Genomic DNA, 27,037 nt, shown 5'->3' with positions numbered 1-27,037 from the left:
AATGACAGGAACTATTTTAAAAATACTTTCAGGGGCTGGTATAATACTAGAAGAGGTATTCAGTAAGTGATTGCTTTGTAGACTAACTCATGCTGACATGGGATGAATGAAGCAGACAATTTTGCATAGTTATGGTGTTAGGGATATTAGTGAAAAAAATCAAAAGATCCTTGCCCTTATGGGCTTTACATTCTAGAAGGTTATAGGGAAGGAGGCCATGGGTGGTTTAGCACTACTTCCTGTAGATCTCAGTATATGAAGACATTTGTAGAAAAAATTAAACCAAGTACTCTGAAATAAGCAGTGAGGGAAAGTGGTGTCCTAGGTCTCAGAGTTAAATTTGATTCATCAGGTGAGAGCCCAACTCCCTTTTAAAGGTGTCAAGGGCAACAGCCTTAATGCTCCTGCTTGCCTTGTCGTTTAAAGAGGTGGAGACTACTCTTGGCTGTATTGCTAACTTACTGTAGTGAGGGCTAAGAGATATTGATGTTAAAAGTAATGCATTTGACCCCTACTTACTGAACGTTATGGAAATGCCTCAGATGCATGACAATAAAGGTCTTTTGACATTCAGTGGATCTTTGTAATTCCACAAATGACTTCCAGGTTTCCTTGAAATGAAATGTGGTTATTGTGGTTAAGTTTAATTTGTTCCTGCTCTATCAGCTTAAGGTTACTCCTGGAAGGGTTCTAGAAAAAGAAAAACAGCTTGGATGGGTGTCCTAATCTTAAAAGGCTTAAAAGTGAATGGATTGAAATTAAAGTGAAACGTAATTGAAGTTGAAAAAAAAATTGTTACCACTTTATTTTTTCATAATTGAAAGTCATACATACGCATTAAATTACTGAACCACCACTATTAACATTTAGAAATAGGCATTCCAGTTTTTTTCCCTTTCTTTTATGTAGTGTTTCTTTTTTTAATTTTAAAATAGTTTTAACCCCTTACTGTTCCCTGCATATAAACAAAATATATAATTAGGGTTCAAACCATTATGTTAATGGGTTAAAACAAGCTGTGAGGTTAATGGGTAAATTTTTTCTTTCTTAAATACATAACTGACTTTGGAACTCAGTTGTGTGTTAGAATGTTCTCTGAAGTTATTTCAATGCCAGTGAAAAACAACGTTCTGAAGGGCCTTGTACTTTATGCAGTTGAATTCTATATTCACATTCTTCATTCTGCTGAGGGATATGCTGATCGTCAGTATGTTCCTTTCTCCTTTTATTTGAGCATGTGCTTTGTGTTGTTTTCCCACTAGTAGAATTTACTGTGACCATTCTTGTTACCACACTCATCTTCAAGCCCCCTGACCTCTCAAAAAATAAACAAAACCCCTCCTCCCTACCCGTTACCCCCAGATCTGAAAATACTTAACACAGTATCTGAAATATAGAAGACCCTCAATCTTTGAAGTGAATTCCGTTTGGTTTTGTCCTAAGCAGTCTTGATTAGCGGTTCATGGTCATGTGTTGACTGCTTGGAGTTAGGACTTAACAATTGATGAGAACAAGTACAGGCTTGAGTAGCTCCAGCTCTGTGCCATCCAGTGTGGGAGCCAGTAGCCGCATGCGGCTGTCAAGTACCTGAAATGTGACTAGTTTAAACTGAGATGTGCTGTAAGTATAAACTCCTCGCCATATTTCAAAGACTAAGTACACAAAAAAGGATGTAAAATATCTCAATATGTCACAATATTTTGGGTATATTGGATTAAATATAATCTGTTCTTAAACTTCTTTTTTACCTGTTTCTTTTTATTTACATCTACCAGAATATTTAAAATTATATGTAGTTTTTGTTTCTTGGTCACATTATATATCTCTTGGGTTGTTCTGACTACTGAGTAACCAGCGAGCTAAGGTGAGTAGATAAAAGAGTTTACCATCAACCTCCTCATTGAATATCCAGAATTGTACCATATCCATACATGGTAGCTATCACAGCTTGTATTTTTTATACCCAAAAGTATAGTTTCAGACAGAAGAAAATTGGTACAGCTTAGAACCTGGTGAGGATGATGTTGCTTAAAAATATATTTTATGTTTGTTCTTGCCCAAAAACATTGGATGCAGTGATATTAGGATCCTAAAAGAAGAGTGCAATAACTGGGCTTTTTTTTTTTTTTTTTTTTTTTGTATTGCACTGGGTATGTGTTTGAGGGGTTTGATTATGTTAATAGAGCAGGCATAAAATTTTTATTTGATTTGGATAATAGTTTGATATGGAATGTATGACTAGGATGCAGTTAATATTCACTTTCAAAGATATATTGTTACTTTAGTGAAGGGAAGCACTTAATTTAGATGCTAATCTTTCTCAGTTTTACAAATGCCTTCCTGGACTCACTTTAGCATAGCCCGAGCTTCCCAGTCTTTGAAGGAGTCTTCGAAGAGCTTGTTACTACATTATTCTGTAGCTGCATTTCCAGTTTTCAAAATTAGAATAGCTTACTTTTTTTCTGATTATAATTCTGAGTTCATTATATATCCCATGCTATCCTACCACCTATTCCAGTCGTATTTGTGCATATAATTGTATGCACACACATATCAATTCTTTTCTTACCATTTCTTGCCAGTGTCCTAAAAGACAAATGTTTTTACCTGTTTTACTGCCGTAATAAGCTGTATTGAGTTGTTATTTGCTCAAAAATACATACACATACAGCTGAGATCTCTGTCCTGAAAGTCTGAGCTCTTAATACCTTTATCATTGTGCATCTTTATTACAGCAAATGCAGTTTTACATCATCATCTTTAATGGCTGCAGAGCTTTCCACTGTATTGCTTTATAAATGATTGTTCTGAAATTAAATACTCCACCCTAAATAAGATAAACCCAGGTCTGGTATAGCTGCTTGAAGTGAGCCAAACAGGAAAGCTTTTTACAGTGTCCTAGACTTTCTGATGTTACTTGAGTGTCACAGATGTTTCATTTGGCTCTGTGATGTGCAGCTATGTGGCTGAGTTTTGTTATACAATATGCTTTGATTTCCATCTTTGTTTGAACCTATGGGTATCCTGTAATAAACTCTCACCTGTATTGCTAGGCCATAGTTCTGTAGCTGTTCTTGCATATGATTTTATTGATTTGTTAGTGTAAGCTTTTCTGTGAGCTGCCTAGCATATTTGGAAGAATTTAGACATAAATAGATGTTGCATTGAATGCAGAATTTGAGCACATGTAGGACTTGTTTCTATTGATGGAGCAGCATTTATTTAATTTGGAAATCTTATTTGTCAAAGATTGTGTGGTTTTTCTCACAATGGGAGATGAGAGGTTTGAAAGACCTTCTAACTCTGAGGAGGACCTCTCCTCAAGTTATATTTTGTGTTGCTTTCTGAGAGGTTGAAGGTTCTTCCTGTGTGTGCTGCTCTGGCATTACAAATTGCAGTATTTAACACGCAAGCTTTTAACCTTTTATATATAGAAAGACTCATGTTTACGTATTGAATGAAATGCTCCTGGCCTAATGGAGCACTAGTGGAATGGTCTCTTGAGATTAGGATGATGGAGTAGATATGGAAGCCTGCCCAGTGTCAGGCTGCAGATGGATCAGGTTTTAGCTTCCTTGAGATGGCTGTTAGACTATCCTTGGTATTATTTTATGCTCTTCAGAAACTGGGCAGGCTTAAAAAGATTTTACATCAAAAAATGTTTTCAGATTAAAAGGTTAAACCTCTAAATATATCAGTATTAGTAATTGTCGCTAAGTGGTGGGGTGATAGGCAATATAGATTTTCTTCTATATTTTGCCCCACGTTTTTTGGGCAGTGTTTCTTACGATCAGGATGACAGTTTAAAAGTAAACTTAGACCCCTTAGTTTCATGCATCTTAGATTTTGTTTTTTTTTTAAGATTTTCAAAAATTTATTTATTTGTTTATTTAGATTTTATTTATTCATTTGGCAGAAAGAGAGAGAGACAGAATGCAAGCAGGGGGAACAGCAGGCAGAGGCGGAGGGAGAGGCAGGCTCCCTGCTGAGCAAGGAGCCCAGTGCAGGACTTGATCCCAGGACCTGGGATCATGATCTGAGCTGAAGGCAGACACTTAACTGACTGAGCCACCCAGGCACCCCTATTTATTTATTTTTTAAAAAGATTTATTTATTTATCTTAGAGAAAGAGCATGCCTGCACTAGTGGGAGGGGCAGGGAGAGGGAGAGAGAATCCCAAGGAGACTGTGAGCTGAGCATGGAGCCTAATGTGGGGCTCAATCCTGGGACCCTGAGACCATGATCATGGCACTCAACCGACTGCAACACCCAGACGCCCCTAAAGATTGTATTTTTAAGTAGTCTCTACACCCAACTTGGGGCTCAAATCCGTAACCCCGAGATCAAGAGTCCCAACTGGAGCCAGCCAGGCACCCCTTAGGTTTTGTTTATAATTATATACTGTGTTTATTTCCAAGGTACTATTAATATGGGAACATTGAGGATTTTTCACTTTAATAAGGCCTTGATTCATCTTTTTAAGGTAATGATTCATTCAAGACTAGTTTGAAGTGACAAGTTGTGTGGTTTTTTTTTTTGCTTTGTTTACTATAATATACATTTCTAACAAGTATTGGTCAAAATACGGTCTCTTACCTCTGTGTGATGGATAGTGTTTGCGTCATCCTTTTCTTGAACTGTTTATCCAAGTGATTTTTGACCATGGAAGTGTAGAATTGTAAAATGTAGAATTTGAAGGTGACATTAATGATTAGTGCAGGGGTTGACAAATTATAGTTCTCAGGTTAAGTCTGGCTTGCTTCCTATTTTTGTAAATAAAATTTTGTTGAACATAGCTCTGCCCATTTATATGTCATCTATGGCTGTTTTTCTGCTACAGTGGCAGAGTGGAGTAGTTGTGATCTAGAATGTCCATATGCGACAAACATCTGAAACTGAAAGTGGATGGCTTCTAAAGCCTAAAATATTTGCTATCTGGCCGTTTCCAAAAGTCTGGTGAGATTTAATGTAGTCCAGCCCAATACTTTTTTTTGAAGGTTCTAAGTTACCAATTCAATTTCTTTAATGCATATAAGACTATTTAGGTTATGTGTTTCTTCTTGGATGAATTTTTGAAGTTTGTGGCTTTAAAGGAGTTGTCCATTTTATCCAGCTAGTCAAATGTTATATGCAGAGTGTTGTTTATAGGATTCTCTTACTATCTTTTTAATGTTTGTGGGGAGTCTGTAGCCATATTCTCTAATTTATTCCTAATATTGGTAATTTGTATTTGTTCTTTTTTTTTGGTCAGTCTGGCTATAGGTTTATCAATTTTGTTGATCTTTTGAAATAACCAGCTTTTAGTTTTACTGATTTTTCTCTCTTATTTTCAGTTTTACTGATTTCTGCTCTTTAATCATTTTTTTCCCCTTCTGCTTCCTTTGGGTTTATTTTGTTATTCTCTAGTTTCTTGAGGTGAGAATTCAGGTTATTGGTTTGAGACCTTTTTTTTTTTTTGGTGAAGATTTAGGGCAGATTTTCATGTAAGGCCTACTTTGTCTGCTTCCCATAAATTTTGATATATTGTCTTTTTTGTTTAGTTCAAAATATTTAAAAATTTTTCCTTGAGTCTTCCTCTGACCAATGGATTATTTGACAGTATGTTATTTGATTTCCAACTAGATGGAAGTCTTTTTGGTTATATTTCTTTTATTTCTAGTTTAATTAAAACTTAATATCCCCAAAGAATGTACTTTGCATCATTTTATTTCTTTAAGTTGTTAATCGGAGTTTATTTTATGACCGAGTGCTACTTTTGTGAATGTTGTATCTGATTAAATGTCAATTAGAGCCAATTGGTTGATGGTATTGGTTGATGCAGTTGGTTCCGTTCTTCCATACATTATTTATCTTTTATCTGTATCTGTCTATTGTCAGCTTGCTGTTAATGATTTCAGAGAGAGGAGTGTTGCCTACAGCTATAATTGTGGATTTGGTCCTTTCTTACTTCAGTTCTCAGGTTGCTACTCTAAGCAATCTGTACGTGGTATTTAAGTGCAGTCATTGTGATAAGGTGGATTGGGTTTATTCCTTTTTATTTTTATTTATTTATTTTTTCAAATATTTTATTTGTTTATTTGTCAGAGACAGCTAACGAGAGAGGGAACACAAGCAGGGGAAGTGGGAGAGGAAGAAGCAGGCTCCCAGCGGAAGAGCCCGATGTGGGGCTCGATCCCAGAACACTGGGATCATGCCCTGAGCCGAAAGCAGCCGCTTAACGACTGCGCCACCCAGGTGCCCCGGGTTTATTCCTTTTTAACCAGAAGCAAAACCCAGTCACCTCCTTTCAAAACAGCCTGAAAGTAGGGATAACTTGGGCCTGATAATACCCAGGTAAAGACAGGACTAGAGCTGAGGCTTCTGGGTTTTTAGTCCAGGGCTACTCCTGCTGATACTTTTCACGTGTGATACCATGGACTGTGGACAATAAGCTGATGCTTCCAGAGAATAGGACGTACTAAGCTTGATCAAGTAACTTCCCTAGAGCTGCTTTCTCAGCGGTAAAACTGGATTGTTAATGGCTGACCCCCCTCCTGATTTTGTTTAAAGGCACAGAGAACCAATCAAGTAAGACCAAGTGAAATGATGAAGATGGGATAATGGGTGGTGGTATTGCAAAAATATGAAAATGCCTTGAAACAAAAGAGCAGTACATGAAGTATAGCCTTGAACAAGGTAAACAGGGATCTGCATAGGCAGAGACTGGGGCTGTTCCTTTCTTAAAGAGCGGCAGGTCCTTTCTGGCTTTGTGTGACAACTCTGTTCCTTGCTGCCCTCTTCCTGTAGCAAAGAACTAACGTGACACCACCCCATCCTCAGTTTGCGTGTTCTTTAGTTCAGGCATTTTTTTTTTTTTTTAAAGATTTTATTTATTTATTCGACAGAGATAGAGACAGCCAGTGAGAGAGGGAACACAGCAGGGGGAGTGGGAGAGGAAGAAGCAGGCTCATAGCAGAGGAGCCTGATGTGGGGCTCGATCCCAGAACGCCGGGATCACGCCCTGAGCTGAAGGCAGACGCTTAACCGCTGTGCCACCCAGGCGCCCCTTTAGTTCAGGCATTTAATCACAGCAGACAAGAAGGGTCATTTTCCCTCCTCAACTGAGGGGGTGGAGAGGGGAATAGCATATTTGATGTGAACATAAAAGTATAAAGTGCTATACACTTGAAAATTGGCATTGTTCTATTTATTTTATTTTATTTTATATTTTTTTATTTTATTTTATTTATTTTATTTTATTTTATTTATTTTTGAAAAGATTTTATTTATTTTTCTGACAGAGTACACAAGCAGGGGGAGTGGCAGGCAGAGGAAGAGGGAGAAACAGACCTCCCCACTTAGCAGGGAGCCCAATGCGGGACTTGATCCCCTGGGATCATCACTTGAGCTGAAGGCAGACGCTTAACTGACTGAGCCACCCAGGTGCCCTGAAAATTGGCATTGTTTTAGATACATTTCTAATACAGTACCTTTTTCCTCATTTATTCTTTTTGATCCAAAAAGGGTTTGTTTTTGGTAAAATCATCATGTGTAACATGTAAGAAGTTCATTTAAAATATTGTTACTGTTTAAATGTGGCAAACTAGGTATCTTGGGAGGTTACCTGTTTATTTTATCTAGAATGCTCATATGTGACAAATACGTAAAATTAAAGCTTATCAGTCATAACTTTATACCTTGATATTTTCTGTCCATTGATCTTACATTTGTTTTTAAATTACATATTTTAGAGGACTTAAGGTAGTTAATAAAACCTCTTGAGTTTCCAAACTGTCCTTGCCAGAGACAGGTATAGCCTGTTGTGCCAGGAAATTTCCTTTTCTCTCATTTCAAGCCTGCTTTCTTAAAAGTTAGTTTGGTTTTCATATTTCTTAGTCATAATATAAAATTAGAAGGGTGAAAGTCTGTAGAATGTGATGTTTTCTTCTCTGAGTGAATGTCCTTATTCTTTCTGTTTATTTTGGGTTGAATCTATGTTCACATCTGATGACTGCTAAGTAAGTGCTTGACAGTCACTAAATAGCTTATTTTTTTTTTAAGTGCAGTATTGGATTTTCAGAACCAAAAACTGCTGAAAACTGATTTTGTTTGGTCATTCTCTGGAAATGGCACTGGGACCTTTTCATAATGGCATGATTTGGAGACATACTATAAGAAAGATATTTTCTTTCTGTGATTTATACTAAAACAACATCTGGGCAGTAAATTGTCTTACAAGTGTTATTTTCAGATGTGTTGAAATGATTGGCCTCCTGTTTTGGTTTTACTCTAGTTACAGATTGTCTGACTTTTGGTTTTGTAAAAAATTTGCATTTTATAATTGTCTACCAAATAGAATGCAGCGTAGCATCTTATTTGAAGGCTTCCTTGCTAATTGTCCTTTAAATTTAACGCCAGAGCATACTTTTCCTGAATTATTACTACTTTCTACTTTGAGGGAGAATTATTGGTTTTGTAGATTCAGATATGAAACTCCTCTTCTAGGAGTGAAAAGATTTATGTTTTGGCTTGCCCTTATTTTGTGTTTATATGAACATTGCTTATTATTTCTTTGTATAAAGTAACCTGAAATACTGTATAAGAAAAGTCATCAATATTTGACCAGTGATACCCAATTATAATCTTTAAAGCTCATAATAATAAATAAATGTGTTGCTGGGAAGCAGAACATATTTGTTTATCTTTTTTTTTTTTTAAGATTCTTTGTGAAAAATAGATAAAGCCATTATGTATGGGAGAATTGTTTGGTTTTTAAAAATTGGTTGTTCACATATATACCCTTAGTGTCTTCTGTTGTGATAAAGGATCCCCTTGCCCCCCCCCCCTTTTAAAAACAGGTTTTTCTTAGACTGTTAAAATTTTTTTTAAAGATTTTATTTATTAGAGAGCGAGAGAGCAGAAGCAGGGGGAGCGGCAGGCAGAGGGAGAGAGAGAAGCAGGCTCCCCACTGTGCAAGGAGCCCGATGTGGAACTCCATGTGGAACTCCATCCCAGGACCCTGGGATCATGACCTGAGCCAGAGCAGGCTCTTAACTGACTGAGCCACCCAGGCATCCCTAGACTATTAAAATTTCTTAATTGAGCCAATGGACTCAAAGCATTAGGAGGACATTTGTTGGTTTTTCTTTTTCAAAACAGTATTAAATTTTATAGCATTCAGAAAAAAATGCAATTTTAGGACTGAAATTTTCTAATCAGTATTTTTTAAAACTTACTCCATTGGCTAGTTCTTCTTTGCTATCTACAGCTCTTTCATGTTAGCAAACTCTAGAAGTTAAAATCAAACTAATTTTTTTGACTAGGGTTTCCCAAGCCAGCACAAAATTACCCATTTTCTTAAAACCACTCAGAATCAAGAATTATATTAGTTATAGGGTATGATGATAAATGTCAGTAACTGTGTTTTTTGGTTTGAGGCTTTGGTCAAATGCTAGTTCTTTTAATACTCAAGAGTTGACAAGATTTTAATGTCTAGATATGAACATAGGTTTATGGGGAATGGTACATGTACGAGAATCCCTTATTAAATGACCCAATGTTGTGGATTTGTTTTGAAATATTCCAGCAGTAAAATAACAGTATCACAGATGTTAAAGCTTGGTGATGTTGCATAAGGAAGTTCATTTACTATTCTCAGTCCTTCTGGATATGTTTGAAAAATCCCATATTAAGTTAAAAAAGAAAGACATACCATCATCATTATGGTTATTTGAGTAGACCAGGATAATAATATCTAATCAGGTTATTAGATGTCTAAGGACACATTCCCTACCATGTGGACAGCCCTTCTGAGGGCATTTGTCTGTCTTGCAAATTCTAGAAAGCCTTTGTTTTATCCCATCCAACCCCCACAACATCCCTCAGCTCGTAGCCCGGCCTGTGTTGTCTTTTAAGTCAGTTAGGTTCTCTTAAGAATTTGTATGGGAAAATAATGAGAAAATGGTGCAATTAGAAGATGGGAACTGAAGCAGGAAATTTTGATATTAGGTAGAGTCATGAGAGGTCATGGCAAGGTGAATTTGTGGTTGAGCAGCAGCTATGAATTAGATAGGCAGCATAGATGGTAAGAATGGGTCAGGTATTTGAGTTTGGAGAAGGGTGCAACCAGTCAAGAGGATCTGAGGCTTCTGTATGGCTACTCCTAAGGCTGTTTGCCTAGCTGTGCTTGGGTTCTTGTATGCATGTGTCCATGAAGTAACCCCTTTATCAGTAGATTGGATTTCTTCTTTCTCCAAGAAAACCAAAAACCAAAACCAAACCAAAACAAAAAAAACCCCCAAAAGTAGTGTATTTATTGGGTGATGCAGTTTTCTTGGTGAAATTCTTAGTAAGCACTTTTTATTAGAAGGTCAAAATGGTTATTGCTTAATCATGTAGGTATTTGTGATCCGATTCCACAGGCATTCCAAGAGCCATTGCCCTCCCCTGAGTCATATCTTAAAGCTGTATTTTGTATAGTAAGAAACTTTTTTTCTTATATACTTGACTATTATGTAATTTAGTAGTAATGTTTACATTGCTGTTACCTGATTTTGATCGAATGGAATTTAATAAATGGTAATACTCAGGACTTTCTGGAGGAATTGGTATAATTTGTCTTCTTGAGATTTCCTATTAATTGAGAAGTTGCCCCAATATAGTTTTTGGTGGCCTAAACTCTGTTTTGTCGGTTGGCCTGATTTCAGAGTCCTTGCGTTTGCTGTTGATTATGAAGACATGGCCTATCGCTAGAGAAAGCCTTGACTGAATATAAACATCCTATCTACTATTATCTTTCTCTGTTTTTCCTTTTTAGTACTCTTTCTGTGGGCAAAAATAAGAATGAGGAGATCTGGTTTAGAAGAGATAATACTGGTACAGTGGAGTTTAAAAAAAACCCAAATGAAATTGTTTTATTATTATAGAGCACTGGAGCAAGTATAAAACTATTTATATTAAATAGGATATACAAAGATGGAAAGACAAGGTTGACATTGATTGGCATTGAGGAGTGGGTGGAGGGAGAAACAACAATAGATTCAGAATGAGGAATAAATTAGTGTGCAGGGGATGGCGAAATTTCTGGGCTTGGTGGGAATGAAGAGGTATTAAAGAATCATTTTACAGGCAAGAGTGGTTAGAAACTGCCTGTTTTCCCCTATTAGTGGGTGGCTCACTGACATTGTCAGAGGTCTTGGGAAATGTTTGCTTTTTCCCCTTTAATTTGCTCCTGTGTAGAAAGTTACTGCTCAGACTCTGGGTTAGGGGCTTGTGAAGAGAGGTGTTTTGATCATATTGTTGTTATCATAACATCTTCAATTGGCAGCTTTTTTATAGGGTAGATTTAGCCTTTGATAGGTTTCTTCAGGCCCAAGAGAATGATCTGCTGAAGTAGAAAGGAAACTATTCCATTTAGCCTCTAGACAGTGACACATTAAGGACTAATGACTGCCAAAAGGAAATGTCAAACGCTAAGCTAGTCTACTTTCTTTGGCAGCTGAGAATCCGGTGAATCAACAGTTTTAGGGGGTGTATATTTAATGTGGGTGGAGGAAGAGAGTGTCTAACATTCTTTAAGGCCCTGTTAAGTTCGGCACTCTTGGACTTCGTGACAGTTTCTACTTCTCTAAACCCAAGAAAGGCACATGCCATAGAAAACGGGTAGTTACTTCTCGTGTAGGTAATAACTGGATGGAAACATTTTGATGTGTTTATGGGCGTTGTTTTTATGTATTTTTATTTAATTGTTGATAGCTGGCTGAAATGTGTTGTCATTTGTATGAGGGAGAATACTTTAGAGTTTTGATTGCTTTTGTACCCTTTATCACAAGCAGGAATTACCTGAAGAGTCTTTTGAAAGAGAAAGGATAAATTTGTGATTCTTGAGGTTTAAGGAGCAAATTCAGGCTGAATACCAAAAATTACTTGTAAGGAAAGGACAACACATTTGTAACTTTTAAACTTACAACCAAGCATGGTCACCATGTCCTAGATATTTAAAATTTAACCTTCAAATATTCACATGCAATGATGTGGAGGGGAATGATAGCTAGGGGATGTAGGTGATGAAAATGTTCTAATAGAAATGGTTGCACATATCTGAATATACTAAAACATGGAATTGTACACTTTAATTGGGTGATTTATATATGAATTGTATCTTAGTATGCATTCTAATATATATCTTAAAGCTATTTTAAAAATTCACATTTTTAAATACATGTATATATGTATTTACATACATGTATCCATGCTAATGATGCGATCAGTATTTTTTTTTTAAAGATTTTATTTATTTATTTGACAGAGATAGAGACAGCCAGTGAGAGAGGGAACACAAGTAGGGGGAGTGGGAGAGGAAGAAGCAGGCTCATAGCGGAGGAGCCTGATGTGGGGCTCCATCCAAGAACGCCGGGATTACGCCCTGAGCCGAAGGCAGACGCTTAACCGCTGTGCCACCCAGGCGCCCCGCGATCAGTATGTTAAATTATATTTCCTGTAGGAGATAGGAGCCAGGGTAATTTGTGTATCCTGTATGAAGTAAAGAATGTTTTCCCCACTTTAAAATGGGGTCCATGTCTGTTATTGCCATCAGAATGACACTGGTTACATTAAAAGCCTACACTGTGCGCAAAGTTGGCCTTTTTAAATCTCCTGGCTCTGTATTGAACAGACTAATGACCTGCAGTTTTGTGTGGCTATTTCATTTAAGGGTTTTTGAATCAAAAGTAGTTCAGAAACTCAGATACCAGATTGAACATGTATCACTTCAGTTCACTATTCTTCATTTTTATTTTTTCTCTGTGAAAAGTGGTAGATCTGTGCAATATGCATATTGTTAGTCTTTAGATTATAGAACTCTAAGAACTATGAAAATGAATCACGTTTTTTATTAATGACATAATCTTCTTAGATTCTTTTGGTGGTCAGAGGAATATAATAGATATGGGGAGGGATTTTGGTTGAAATAATGTTGCTCATAATATATGGTAGTATCTTATAGCTATAGTGTAGGTCTGCTTGACCTTGAAGGAATTGCAAAAAAGTTGTAGCAGAGGTTGTAATTGAAGTGGACTGTTTTAACCAACATTAATTACTTTGTTTACCTATAATAGATTTTTGCTCCTACTGCTTTTCGGGATAGTGCTTGTAGCTGAACAGCATGTATTTTCGGTTCATGTCATGCAAGCTTTTCCTGACTTCTGTGGTATACCTATCAAACCAGTATAGCTTATCCTGTATGGTTGTTGCTGCCCAACAGAACTAAGCTTTGGTGAACCCCAGCAGCTGGCCTTTCCTGTGATGAAGTATAGGCCAAAGTTAGCAGTCTCCTTATAGCTTTCAGTGATCCTGAGGCTTTATCACAGAAGTTTGTTCAGTTTTCTCATAGAAGCCAGCAACAATTTTGCAATCAGAAAGAACTCACTTCACTCTGTGTATGTAATACAGAATTATAGCTACTAACAAGAGGTCGTGTTACCCGTAATGAACTTTCTCCAGGTTTTTTCCATTAATGTTAATTTGCTCTATGGTTCATTCCTTTTATCTACTGGTGCTTGCTACCAGACGAAACTGTACAGGCAACAAAAACAAGTTAATATGGAGAGAATTTAATTCTTCTTAAGCATTTTCTGCAACTAGGGAAAAATCTTAAAACATTCCCTTCTTAGCTGTCATAATTTATTAGTTAAAATGTTAGTTGAAAAGTCAAATTGTACCCCCATCCCCACTTTTTACTATTGCTTTATTTGAAGGTATTTGCATTCTCTCCTCTCCTTCTTTCCTTCCTATCCTTTCCCTTTCCTTGTAAATTCTCAAAGACAACCTGATGGTGGAAATTCAGACACTGGGGCAGGAAGTGAGAAAGATGTGTTTTGATGGAGATGGTCATGGTTAGGGTCATTGGGGCAGGTGTTTGTGAAGCCTATTTGGGGGGTGGTAAACTCTCTCTAAATTGATGTCCTGGGAGATAGAACGTATCTTTGCTGCCCCAAGTAAAAGTTCAGTGAATTACAGAAAGGAAATATTTGGTTACTTCCCAGTTCCGTTGCTGCTGTTTGGAGCTATACCAATATTATGAATTTGGTGTTTCTTTATCTGGGACTGAGGAGTTAAAGAGAGAAGCTGAAAAATGACGAAGATTATATAGGCTAGTATCTGGAGATAAATCTAGTGGCTCCTCTTCATGACCGTTAAACCAGCTCTACAGGAAATTTAAAAGGGAGTCTTTGGGAAGAAAAGACCATAAGTGAGAGTAAGAAAAGTAGGAAGCATAAAAGTAGTAAACATAAGCATATCTGTAAAAATTAGTCACAGGACTCAAAAGGATGTAAAATATGACACCATATACGTGGGTAAGAGAAGAGTAAAGAGTGAATTCAAGCTTAAGTGACCATCAACTTAGTACAGACTGCTATATGTGGAAGAAGTTATATACAAACCTAAGGTAACTACAAACCTAAGGTACTCAGAAATTAAAGAGAAGGGAATTCAAGTATATCACTGAAGAAAGCCAGCACACTATGAAAGAAAGAGAAGAAAGGATCAGAAAAGACTATAAAAACAATCACAAAACAAGTAACAAAATGGCAGTAAATACATACTTATCAATAATTACTTGGAATGTAAATGGACTAAACACTCCAATCAAAAGACATAATCAAAAGACATGGGGTGATGGGAATGGATGAACAAACAAAAAATAAGACACATTTATATGCTGCCTGTAAGAGACTCATTTCAGACCTTAAGACACATGCAGACTGAAAGTGATGGGATGGAGAAATACTTATCATGCAAATGAATGTCAAAAGAAAGCCAGGGTAGCAGTACTTCTGCTGGTCAAAATAGACTTTAAAACAAGGACTGGAACAAGAGACAAGGACACGGAATAATAATTAAGGGGACAGTCCAACAAGAAGACACAGCAATTTAAATATTTATGCCCCCAACTTTGGAAACACTCAGATACATAAAACAGTTAATAACAAACATAATGGAACTAATTGATAGTAATACAATAATACTAGGGATCTTTAACACCCCACTTACATCATTGGACAGATCATCCAAACAGAAAATCAACCAGGAAACAGTGACTTTAAATGATACACTAGACCAGATGGATTTAACAGATAAATTCAGAACATTCCATCCTAAAACAGCAAAATACACATATTTTCGAGTGCACACGCAACACTCTTCATAAAAGATCATATATTAAGAAGTCACAAAACAAGTCTCAACAGATTCAGAAAGATCAAAGTCATATCATGTATCTTTTCTGACCACGACGTTATGAAACTGGAAATCAACCACCAGAAAAAATCTGGAAAGAAAACACAAATATATATAGATGAAATAACATGCTGCTAAACAGTGAATGGGTCAACCAAGAAATCAAAGAAGAAATAAAAAATTATACAGAGATAAATGAAAATGAAAACGGTGGTACAAAGTCTTTGGGCTATAGCAAAAACAGTTCTAAGAGGGACGTTTATAGCAATAAAGGCATACCTTAAGCAGCAAGAAAAATCCCAGTTACACCTAAAGGAACAGAAAAAGAAGAAACCCAAAACCAGTGGGAGGAAGGAAGTAATAAAGATTATTATTGGCAGCAGAAATAAATGATAAAGAAACAAAAGAAACCAGTAGAATAGATCCATGAAAGAAAAAGCTGTTTCTTTCAAAAGGTCAACAGAATTGTTAAGTCTATAGCCAGACTCAAAAAAAGGGGGGGCAAAACAAAAAAAGACTCAAATAAACAAAATCACAAAAGAAAAAGGAGAAGTAACAATTGACATCACAGAAATACAAAGGATTATGAGACAATATTATGAAAAATGATATGCCACCAAATTGGACAACCAGAAGAAATGGATAAATTCCTAGAAATAGAGAACCTACCAAATCTGAAGCAGGAAGAAATAGAAAATTTGAACAGACATTGATTACCAGCAATGAAGTTGAATTAGTAATACAAAAGCTCCCAACAGACAAAAGTCCAGGACCAGACGGCTTCACAGTTGAATTCTTCCAAACATTTAAAGAAGAGTTGATAACCATTCTTAAACTTTTCCCAAAAAAAAGAGTAAGAGAAAGGAAAACTTCCAACTCATTCTTACGAGACTAGTATCACCCTGATACCTAAACCAGGTAAAGACACAAGAAAAGAAAACTACCAGCTAATATTGTCATGAATATGGATGGAAAAATCCTCAACAAAATACTCTCAAACTGAATCCAACAATACATTTAAAAAACTATACATCACGATCCAGTGGAATTTATTCCAGGATGCACGGGGTGGTTCAATATTTGCAAAACAACATGATACGTCACATCAATAAGAGAAGGGATGAAAACCATATGATCATTTCAATAGATACAGGAAAAGCATTCAACAAAGTACAACATTGATTCATAATAAAAACTCTCTACAAAGTAGGTCTAGAGGGAACATAACCTAATAAAGGCTTTATATGAAAAACCCACAGCCAACATCATACTTGGTGAAAAACTTAGGGGGAGAGCTTTCCCCCCAAGGTTAGGAAAAAGACAGGGATGTCCCCTCTCACCACTTCTATTCAATATAGTACTGGAAGTCCTCACCATAGCAATCAGATAGCGAAAAGAAATATAAAGCACCCAAATTGGGAAGAAAGAAGTGAAATTTTCACTCTTTGCAGATAACATGATACTATATGTAGAAAACCCTAAAGACTACACCAAAAAACTACTAGAACTGATAAATGAATTCAGTAAAGTCTCAGGATACAAAATCAATGTGCAGAAATCCATTGCATTTCTGTATAATAATAGTAATGAAGCTGCAGAAAGAGAAATTATGGAAACAATCCTGTTTACAGTTGAACCAAAAATAATATAAAATACCCAGGAATAAACTTAATCAAAGAGGTCCAAGACCTTTATTATGCTATAAAACATTGATGAAAGAAATTGAAGAGGACCCCCCCCCCCAAATGGAAAGACATCCCATGTTAATGGGTTGGAAGAACAAATATTGTTAAAAGTGCCTATATTACGCAAAGTAATCTGGATTTAATGTGTAGATACCAATAGCATTTTTCACAGACTAGAACAATCATAAATTTGTATGGAACCACAAAAGACCCCATGTAGTCAAAGAAGCCTTGAAAAAGAAAAGTGAAGCTGGAGGCATCACAGTTCCAGACTTCAGGTAACCTTACAAAGCTAAAGTAATCAAAACAGTATGGTACAGGCACAAAAATAGACAACATAGATCAGTGGAACTGAATAGAAAGCCCTAGAAGTAAACCCATAATTATGTGACCAATTAATCTTTGACAAAGGAGGCAAGAATATGCAATGGGAAAAAGTCTCTTCAACAAATGGTGCTGGGAAAACTGGACAGCAACATGCAAAAGAATGAAACTGGACCACTTTCTTACATCATACACAAAAGTAAACTCTAAATGGATTAAGGGCCTAAGTGTGAGACGTGAAACCATCAAAATCCCAGAAGAGAGGACAGGCATTAATTTCTCTGACTTAGTAGCAACATCTTTCTAGATACGTCTGCTGAGGCAAGGGAAACAAAAGCAAAAATAAGCTATTAGGACTACCTCAAAATAAAAAGCTTCTGCAGAGCAAAGAAAGCAACCAACAAAACTGAGTGACAACCTTCTGAATGGGAGAAGGTATTTGCAAATGACATTATCTGATAAAGTGTTAGTATTCAAAATACATAAAGAACTCACACAACTCAACACCCACAAAATGATTAATCCAGTTAAAAAATGGGCAGAAGACACGAGTGAACATTTCTCCAATGAAGACACACAGGTGACCAACATACACCGGAGAAAGTGCTCAGCATCACTAGTCATTAGGGGAATGCAAATCAAAACCACAATGAGATACCACCCCACACCTGTCAGAATGTCTAAAACCAACAAGACAAGAAACAACAGGTGTTAGTGAGGATGTGTATAAAAAGGAACTCTCATGCACTGTTGGTGGGGATGTAAACTGGTGCAGCCACTTTGGAAAACAGGGTGGATGGAGGTTCCTCAAAAAATTAAAAATAGAACTATCCTAGGATCCAGCAAACACTACTGGGTATTTACCCAAAGAGTACAAAAATACTAACTCCAAGGGATACAGGCATCCTGATGTTTATATAGCAGCATTATTTACCGTAGCCAAATTATGGTAACAACCCCTATGTCCACTGATTAATGAATGGATAAAGAATTGATAACAGGTATGCAGTGGAGTATTATTCAGCCATAAAAAGAATGAAATTTTGCCATTTGCAACAACAGGAATGGATCTAGAGATTACAGTGCTAAGCAAAATAAGAGAAAAACAAATACCTTATGATTTCACTCATGTGTAATTTAAGAAACAAACGAACAAACAAAGTGACAAACCAAAAAACAATCTTAACTGTAGAGAACAGTTGGTTACTAGAGGGGAGGTGGTTGGGGCATGCTTGAAATAGGTGGGGGGTTTAATAGTCCACCTGGCTTGATGAGCATGGAGTAATATACAGAACTCTTTGTATTTAAATCACTGTATTGTACACCTGGAACTTATATAGCAGTGTATGTTAACTACATTAGAGTTAAAATCATGTGGCTCTTCCCTATCTTTAAAATTCTCTTAGTTGAGGTTTAGTGATCTTCCTCCTGGTTTGATGAAATGTACCTAATTTGAAGCTTTGTTTTCCCTCCAGAGATGTTTGAACTACATGTTTACTAATATATATTAGTTATGGCATGAAGACAACTTTTTTTTATGCAAAGGGTTTTCTGTGGAGTGATGTTGTCGTTCTTGACAGCTGCAGTGAGTATGAAGAATAACCTCAATTCCTCCACAGCGTTTGTGGCCTAAACACAGTTGGGGATGAGGATTGTACCTATGCACACAGCATGGTTGGGAAAGGGCGTTAATACTACCGCTACTATTACCAGTTTTCTTACTAACAAATTTTAGTATTTTGAATGGTTTAAGCCTTCAGGTTCTCTGTTTTTCACTTTTACCTGTTTTGCTCTACTACTTTAAAGTGATTTCTTAGAGTAGTCATATTTCTTTCTTTTTTGGAGTAATTGCATTTCTCATTGTGCTGAGTGAAGGAGCTAATTCCATCCTTCCCTCTATCTGCCTTCTCCCCTCTTCTCTTTCAGCAGTGGTCAGATACATTTGGAGAAGTATCCCTTTTTTATGTGCATTCTGGTAATCATGTCTAAAGACTGCATTAATTTTTAGCCAAATGTGTTCCTGCTGATTGTGTTGCAGAGGTTATTCTATTGCTCTCCGTTTGTCTTACTGTCTTGCCTGAAGTTGGTGGCCTTATTCCCAGATTCATAATACGTTCTCTGTACTATTAAAATGTATATTTTGCTTGGGTCTGGCATACTTCTTTATAGTTAATTCTGAGTTATCTGGCATGGGGAAGCGAGGCTCTGATCATCAGTGTTCATTCTCTGAATTGAGTTTTGTATAGGCATCTCTGTATGAAATCTCTTCATTATTCTTTCCCACTCATTTTGGATTTATTTGGTGATTGCATTTGAAATAGATTTTTTATTTGAATACTATAACTATTCATATAGTTTCTTGTTCATTTTCTATAAGTTGTGTTTATATTTCCTCCGTAGTTTATTAAACCATCTTTCTAGCACTAGAGGAAAGTGGTGTTACGAATAAGACTTTATCTGGTCTTATTAGTAAACCCACTAGCTCACTGTTTAGGAGAATTTACGTATTGTAGAGCTGGTTAAATAATTAACCACAAACAATAGTTTTAGGCCTTGCCTGTGTAGTATAAAAAGACCCTGGACCAGGTATGTGAGATCCAGAAGGTTCCTTTCCCTTTATGTTACAATCTTTGTTTTTAGGACTCTAAAACAGCTGAACAGAAAAGTCTTATTAGGAAAAATCTTTATATTTAAACTGGGCTGACAGAAGTGAGGCATGTGGGCTGGTTGGCATCATCAGTCTTCACTTATGAGATATGAACAGTTGCCTTCAGACGTTATTTGTGAACTTGCTCATTGGATTAATGGTTAGTTGCTTTAGAAATGATGCTAAAAAACTAAGTAATGGGAAAGTGGTTCATTTGCTGGCTCTCAAAGTTTGTATTGAAAAAGGTAGATCTCTTGTAGAGCTGGTATCTTTATGGCTGCATTATTTCTTTATACCCGATAAAAAGTGGTTTTTTTTTGTTTTTTGTTTTGTTTTTTTTTTTTATCCTTAAGATAGGTAATGCACGTACATGGTTCAAATTGACAGGGTATAAAAGAGTGTTTAGTGAGGGGCGCCTGGGTGGCTCAGTCATTAAGCATCTGCCTTCAGCTCAGGGCGTGATCCCAGGGTTCTGGGATCGAGCCCCGCATCGGGCTCCTCTGCTGGGAGCCTGCTTCTTCCTCTTCCACTCCCCCTGCTTGTGTTCCCTCTCTCGCTGGCTGTTTCTCTCTCTGTTCTCTGTCAGATTTAAAAAAAAAAAAAAAAAGAGTGTTTAGTGAATGTAGATAAAACTCCTTTTCATTCCTGTTCTCTGGCCATTCACTTTCTCTTATAGTTTCTTTTATCTCCTTCCAGAAATCTTTTATGTAGATGTGGTTTGGTACACCACAAACATACAAACACATACATACATGAGTGAAGGTTTGTATGTGTGTCTGTATTGAGAGTTGTAATACTTGATTATAAAAATAGGCTTTACTATGATAATTCGCTGATACCTACTGTTTTTTCCTCCTTAAGTATTATATACTTTTGCTTTTAATGGCCACTGAATTTCATTCCACATTCATCTCCCTCCCATCCCCCCAAACCTTCTGTATTCTTTTCCTTACTCCTATGTAAGCTATTTCTTTGTCTTTGCTTTCCTTCTTTCTTGGGTATTTAAACTCAGAGGCCTCTGTTCCTGTTCTTTATACTGTGACATCGCTCATAGTGCCTTATTGGAGTGAAGTCTATAAACCTTACATGTCTGGAATGTATTCACTTTGTTTTGTTTCACATCTGAATTGTTTTTTCAACCAAGTCAGATTGAGTGGCTTTTGGCTATGTGCTCTGTTATTGACTATTCTGTGTAATATTATTACATAAGGTTACTTTTATTTAACAAATAATTACTGTTAATAATAGCACATTTTAGCCTATTATCTGTATAGTCAGTAGGTATTTACTGTCTTCTTTGAAATGTTTATTCCAGAGTGTCAGTTCTCTTTACACTTTGTAATTCATTACCTTTTCTCATCACAGATGGTTGAAAGTAGTCTTCATTCTCTATAATAACTTTGAAGGTTTTGTCATTCCACTGTAGTCTCTTTCAGTTTTGCATATCTGACAGTTCCTTTGGTTTTTAACTGACCCTGGCTTTTGTCCAGAAAACCTTCATTTGTTCTTTCCTAACTTTGAGTAATGGTTTTGAAGTCCAAAAGATGATACCTCTGCAGATTTAAAATTTGCCTATTACTGCTACAAAAAATTCAAAACAAAACAAAACACATTCCTGTCTAATAAGTATCTTTTGGTTGACTGATAGTAGTTTCTCTTTACTAATACTGGACCTTTAACTTTAGCCATGCACATTTGTTTTAGGGGATATTGAATATTACCTAAAGTTATATGGTTGGTAAAAATTGATACCCTGTGCTCTAGGATGAAAGAAGACTGTTCAGTAAATAAAGACAAAGTACTCTGCCTTGTGGCAGTGGAAAACCTGTAGTGTAATGTTCCCATTGATACATGCTTGGGAAGTTTAGGTTTAAAATGTTTCCACAGAATATTCTGTCTAAAGCATGTCATGGATAATCAGAAGAGGAGAGCTCATAATCCCTTCTTTGTTTTCTTTATTGGGCTTTTCTATCTCATTGAGCCTCTCTTCCTGTCCTGCTGGTCACTGTTGTGCCTGATCTCTGACCCCAGGGTTTCTGGGGCCCTTGGTCTTCCATCATCCAGAGGTTGTCCAGTTGGTCATGGCAGCTGTTCATCATGGGAGGTAATGCTATGTTTCTTGGTGGTAAAGGTGGACTATGATCATGTCATTGTGGGGATGGATGATTTCTGTCTTCTCAGCAGGGAAGGTACTCAGTATATGTACTTCTGTTGAACATGGGTGCTCCAGTGCTGGAGCAGGGTTCTGGAGGCTTTTTCTGGGCCTGGCGTTAACCTTTTCAGTAATGGTGTGTGTGTGTGCATTTGTGTGTGTGTGTAAGTGTGTGTGTGAGGATTTGTAATATTACAATAGTTTTAATAGTGCCTCAGTGTATTCAGTGTATTCCTTGCCTGTGAGATTGTGGGCCAGTAGTCAAATCCCCTCAGCTCCTGTCAGCATTTCCTGCTCCCATGCTCAGCTCAGGTCAGAGAGGTACGTTCTTTCACCTTTGTCTTGGGCTGTGTTCCAAGACAATGATTCCACACTCTTCTTCACTGTATATCTTTTTTTCCACTGCCTTCATTCTTCTTTCATTTCCTGCTTTTTCCCCCTTTCTAGATGGTTGTCACTTCCTTTCCAAGATGCAGTGAATCTGATGACTACTATAGTTCACTTACAGTTCTTCTTTAAGCCTGTATTGCCTTTCAGAATACTATAATCATAAGAAATTAGACTTCATTTTTAACAGTGCGACTACATGATACAAAAATGTTTAAATGCAAGGATAATCCTTTTAAAATATTTATACACAGTCTCTCTCTCTCTCTCTCCCCCCCTACACACACACACACACACACACACACACACACACACACACAGAGCTGTTCCTTCCATTCAGCTTTCTCGCCATCCCATATCTTTCTCTCCCAAAGAACCAGTGTTAGCAGTAGGGTATGAATATCTCTGTACTTTTCTTTGCTTATGTAGTAGACTTCAATCTCCACACCCCTACCTCCAATATAGGTTTTTAGTTTAGTTTTGCTTTGTTTTCTGTATTGCATGGTTATTTACTTGCTAAAAGTGAGATCATTATTTACAAACTGGTATCTTACTGTTCAGCAGTACCTTGTGGAAATCCTTTGACTTCTCCTGGTATACCTTTAATTCATTCTTTTACTTGCCGACTAATATTTCATGGTGTGAATATATCATAAATTATCTGACAACTTCCCTCTTCTTGTGAGCATTGGTCAATTTTTTTTTTTTTTTGGTTAAAATTTTTTAAGCATCATGAACAATGTTGCAATGCCTAGCGTTTGCTGCTTTATTTCTGTGAAATCAATTCTTGAGAATAGAAGAATAAAAGAATCGATTATTTTGTTTCTTTGAGATTGCTGGGTTTCATAGTACATGTATATCTTCATTTGAAGAAATGTTAGCAGATTATTTTCTAAAAAAGCCTAAACTGTTTGTAGGTCTACCACCAATGTAAGAAAATACCCTTTCCTTTACATCCTCTAATAGAAGGTGTTGTTGTAAGTTTTCTGATTGATGGGTATGAAGTCATAGCTCATTATTACTTTAGTTTACATTTTCCTGACCACTTTCGGATTGAAATACTTTTTAATATCCTTGTAGGTGATTAGATTTGCTCTGCTGTGAGTTGCCTGTTCATATCCTATGCTCATTTTTCTAATGACTTATGTGTCTTTTTCTTTACTGGAGCTCTTTATATATTATGGCTATTAACCTAATATCTGCCCATCTGCATTGCATGTATTTTTTCTAAAACCGTCATTTGCCTTTTGATATTGCATATGACTTTCTTCCTTTTTTCCCCCTTTTCACCGTATCAAAGTTTAGGTTTTATTTTTATTTATGTGTGTTAATCTTCTGTTTTGTGGCTAGGGGATTTTGTAGGGTACAAATTCCTTTCCCACCTTGGATTAATTACGCACACACACGCGCACACAAACACACACACATCTTTGTGTCACTTAGGGTTCATTCACAGAAGTAGAGCAACTATGAAAGACGTAAGGAATTTATTATAGGGATTTGACATTATGCAACCATGGGAGCAGATTAAATAGTTTGTATGACACTTTTGCTTTTGTATCTGGTGCTGGAGCCAGAGGTGAGCAGGGCATGCAGTTTGTAAGAAAAGGTAGTACATGTGAAAAAGGGTCTCTCTGGAACATGAGCTGGGCCTCATGAGGACAGTCTGAAACTCATATTGGCCTCTTACTACATCTGTGCCTCCAACTCTGATGATAGAGATTTCCTGAGGAAGATGGCTTCCTTTATTACAGATTTAGATATGCACCTGACCTAGAAGTCAGCAAAACTGAAGGAGAAAATCCTGTAGGAGTTGTGGTTTTGATTGGTGGCCTATACTAACACAATGAGCCAGCAAAGCTACAGCGTGACCTGCATTAGTACCTTGTACCTGCACCAACCTTCCCAGCATAAGAAAGATGCTTGCTGCTTCATTTCTGCCTTCCAAATCTCATGCAGGGATGTCTCATGTGGTCCAGTCTGTTGTGGAACTGTGTAGGAAAGGGACTTCTGGGAAATGTAGTTCCAGATTAGCTAAATTGGCACAGGACAAATAATGTCACAATCTTAAATCTGCCTGGTGTGAGGTAAGTGCTCCAACTTAATATTTCTTCCATTTGGATAGGGACTTTTTTTTTTTTTTAAAGATTTTTATTTATTTGAGAACGCACATGCGCAAGAGAGCGTGAGCGCACAAGCAGGGGAGCAGCAGAGGGAGAGAGAGAGAAGTAGACTCCCTGCCAAGCAGGGAGCCTGATGTAATGCCGGGCTCCATCCCAGGACCCTGAGATCATGACCCAAGCCAAAGGCAGACACTTAACTGACTGAGCCACCCAGGTGCCCTGGGACTTACGTTTATATTATTTATTAAATAGACCATCTTTTCCTCTAGTGAATTGAAATATGACTTTGTCAAATATTAAGTTATACTAGCAAATATTTACTTGAGTTTAAATTGAGCAATTGGTCCAAACTTAGTTTAACAGATTTTATTTTCCTTTTTGGTCTTTGAAATGCTTATAGGTAAATGATAGAACATTTCCTACATTTACTAAATATGTGCTCAGTTATTTTTTTGAAGTTGTTATTTATTTATTTGATAGTGAGTGTGCACAAGCCAGGAGAGGGGGAGGGGCAGAAGGAGAGGGAGAAGCAGACTCCTTCCCTGCCTAGGACCGGGAGATCATGACCTGAGCCAAAGGCAGATGCTTAACTGACTACACCACCCAGGTACCCCTGTGCTCAATCAGTTTTATTAGATCAGGAATTTACTTACAGTAATAGCTACTGCTTGAGACTTAAGCCTCCATTAGTGGTTACTCTTATTAAAGAAATCTTAATTCCATACCTGTGTAACATACCTGTACAGCAAAGGCGTATTTCTAATTCTTGCTTAAGAATGGAACAAAAATAAGGGCGGGATCGAGCCCGGCATTGGGCTCCCTGCTCAGCGGTGAGCCTGCTTCTCTGTCTCCCTCTGCTCCTCCCCTGTGCTCTCTCTCTTTCTCTGTCTTAAATAAATTAAAATTAAAAAAAAAAAACAAAAAACCTTAAAAACAAAAGAACGGAACAAAATATTCAGAAGGAATATGCTGTGGCTCTGTGTGTGTGTGTGTGTGTGTGTGTGTGTGTGTGTATGTATGAAACATAATGTAGAAATAGTACAAAAAAGGAGAAAAGACTATTGAACTCAGTGGTTCTAGGAAGGAATTTTCACTTTTCAAATGAGAGTTTCATGTAAATCGACATATTGTGAATATAGATTCCTTTGTAAAAATTTCATGGTTGAATACAAGGTAGTGATTAGTTGCCTGAGTTTGAGCTTTTAGGTTTTATAAAAATTCTTTTCACACAGGCCATTTTAATTGTTGAAGATCAAAATTGATTTGACTTGGATGGATGGAAGACAACCAGTCAGGGAACTGGTGTAGTGATGGTTTTAGAGCCTTTCCTTCTGTAGCAAAATATGATAAACCTGCCTTTCACAGTTCTCATTGACATCACATCTGCAGGATTTTTATACTTGTAAATAGTTTTAAGAATATTTATTTTGTTTTTATTTTTACCCGCATCTGCAAAATTTGTGTGGATATCTGCAGTTTATTTATAGATATACAAGTTTCTGAATGCGAGCATTGAATGTGACGCCACACATATTCAAGTGAGTGGTTCTTTTTCTAATCAAGTAAAAATGGCCGGTACAAGACTCGAATTTAGAGGGAGGAGCCAAAGTTAAAAAAGAAAATCTTTGACAAGAAATGAGCTAAATAATGGCTTTCTCTGTGAAATAAATAGAGGCTGTTTTGTCCTGATCTCGGGTCTTTTTGCTTCCATTTTCCCTAACTGAACACATGTACTTGTGCCTATACACACACACTCTTTTACATAGACTTAAGTGAAAAGTGTAAATGCTCGAGAGCTCCCAAGTAAGGAAAGACAATGAAAGGATGAATGAGTGGGCTACCAGGCATCACTGAAGAGAAACTTAAGTGGGAGAAGAGGAGAAAGAAAGAATGATTTGGCAATCTCCTCCAACTGCAATAGTGTCAAATATAGACATTTTGGGGTACAGTGAAAACAATAAGGGATTTTAAGGACAGAATTTATTTGAACCCACTAGATCCCTCTATTAGGGAAAAAATGCCTGTGGAGCCTTTTTGTAGACATTTTTCCAGTTTTCTTTTTTGTTTTTTGTTCTTATTTATTGTGATGTCATCTTATCCTTATACTGTATAGATGCTGTTCATTAAAAGAGGTAATGGCTTTTTAATAAGGTCATCCTGTATGGAAAGGGATTTCTTACCCTGTGGGATATACACTTTGATTTCTCCACAGCACTGGCAATGCATTTTCACTGATTCCTGCAGAGTTTTGAGTACCAGTTGTAATCCTTGACAGATAATTTCAGTTTCATAGAGAAAATACATTGGGATTGTTGAATGTGAAGACCAAAGCTGGTCCCTACAAAGAACAAATCTGTTACTAGCTTTTTAACCTTTATGTTTTAACCAAGGAGGATAATGAGCCAGCCCTTATATGTAGTACCTGTATATAAATATTATTGTGGATGCAGGAAATTGCAGATTTACTAGTGAATGCCTTTGTAATAGCAGTGATAGAAAAATC

The 27,037-nt window shown here is 36.8% G+C and overlaps 1 protein-coding gene across 2 annotated transcripts in view; it reads left to right on the top strand.

Annotated features, from left to right (window-relative positions):
• CTNNA1 (catenin alpha 1) overlaps positions 1 to 27,037 on the top strand; it is a 172,265-nt gene that overhangs the window by 68,170 nt on the left and 77,058 nt on the right. The window contains exon 1 of one of the 2 annotated variants that reach the window (XM_040622384.1): positions 11,642 to 11,659. The exons of the other annotated variant lie outside the window; for it this stretch is intronic. The gene's annotated coding sequence lies outside the window, so the exon portion shown is untranslated. Of the gene's footprint in view, positions 1 to 11,641; positions 11,660 to 27,037 lie in introns of those variants that run through there. 2 annotated transcript variants of the gene reach the window in all.

This window comes from Ursus maritimus, unplaced genomic scaffold (genome assembly GCF_017311325.1).
Source record: "Ursus maritimus isolate PB19 unplaced genomic scaffold, ASM1731132v1 scaffold_5, whole genome shotgun sequence".
Lineage (NCBI taxonomy): Eukaryota > Metazoa > Chordata > Mammalia > Carnivora > Ursidae > Ursus > Ursus maritimus.
The sequence above is the reverse complement of the archived record's forward strand: the minus strand, read 5'-3'. Positions and strand labels throughout refer to the sequence as shown.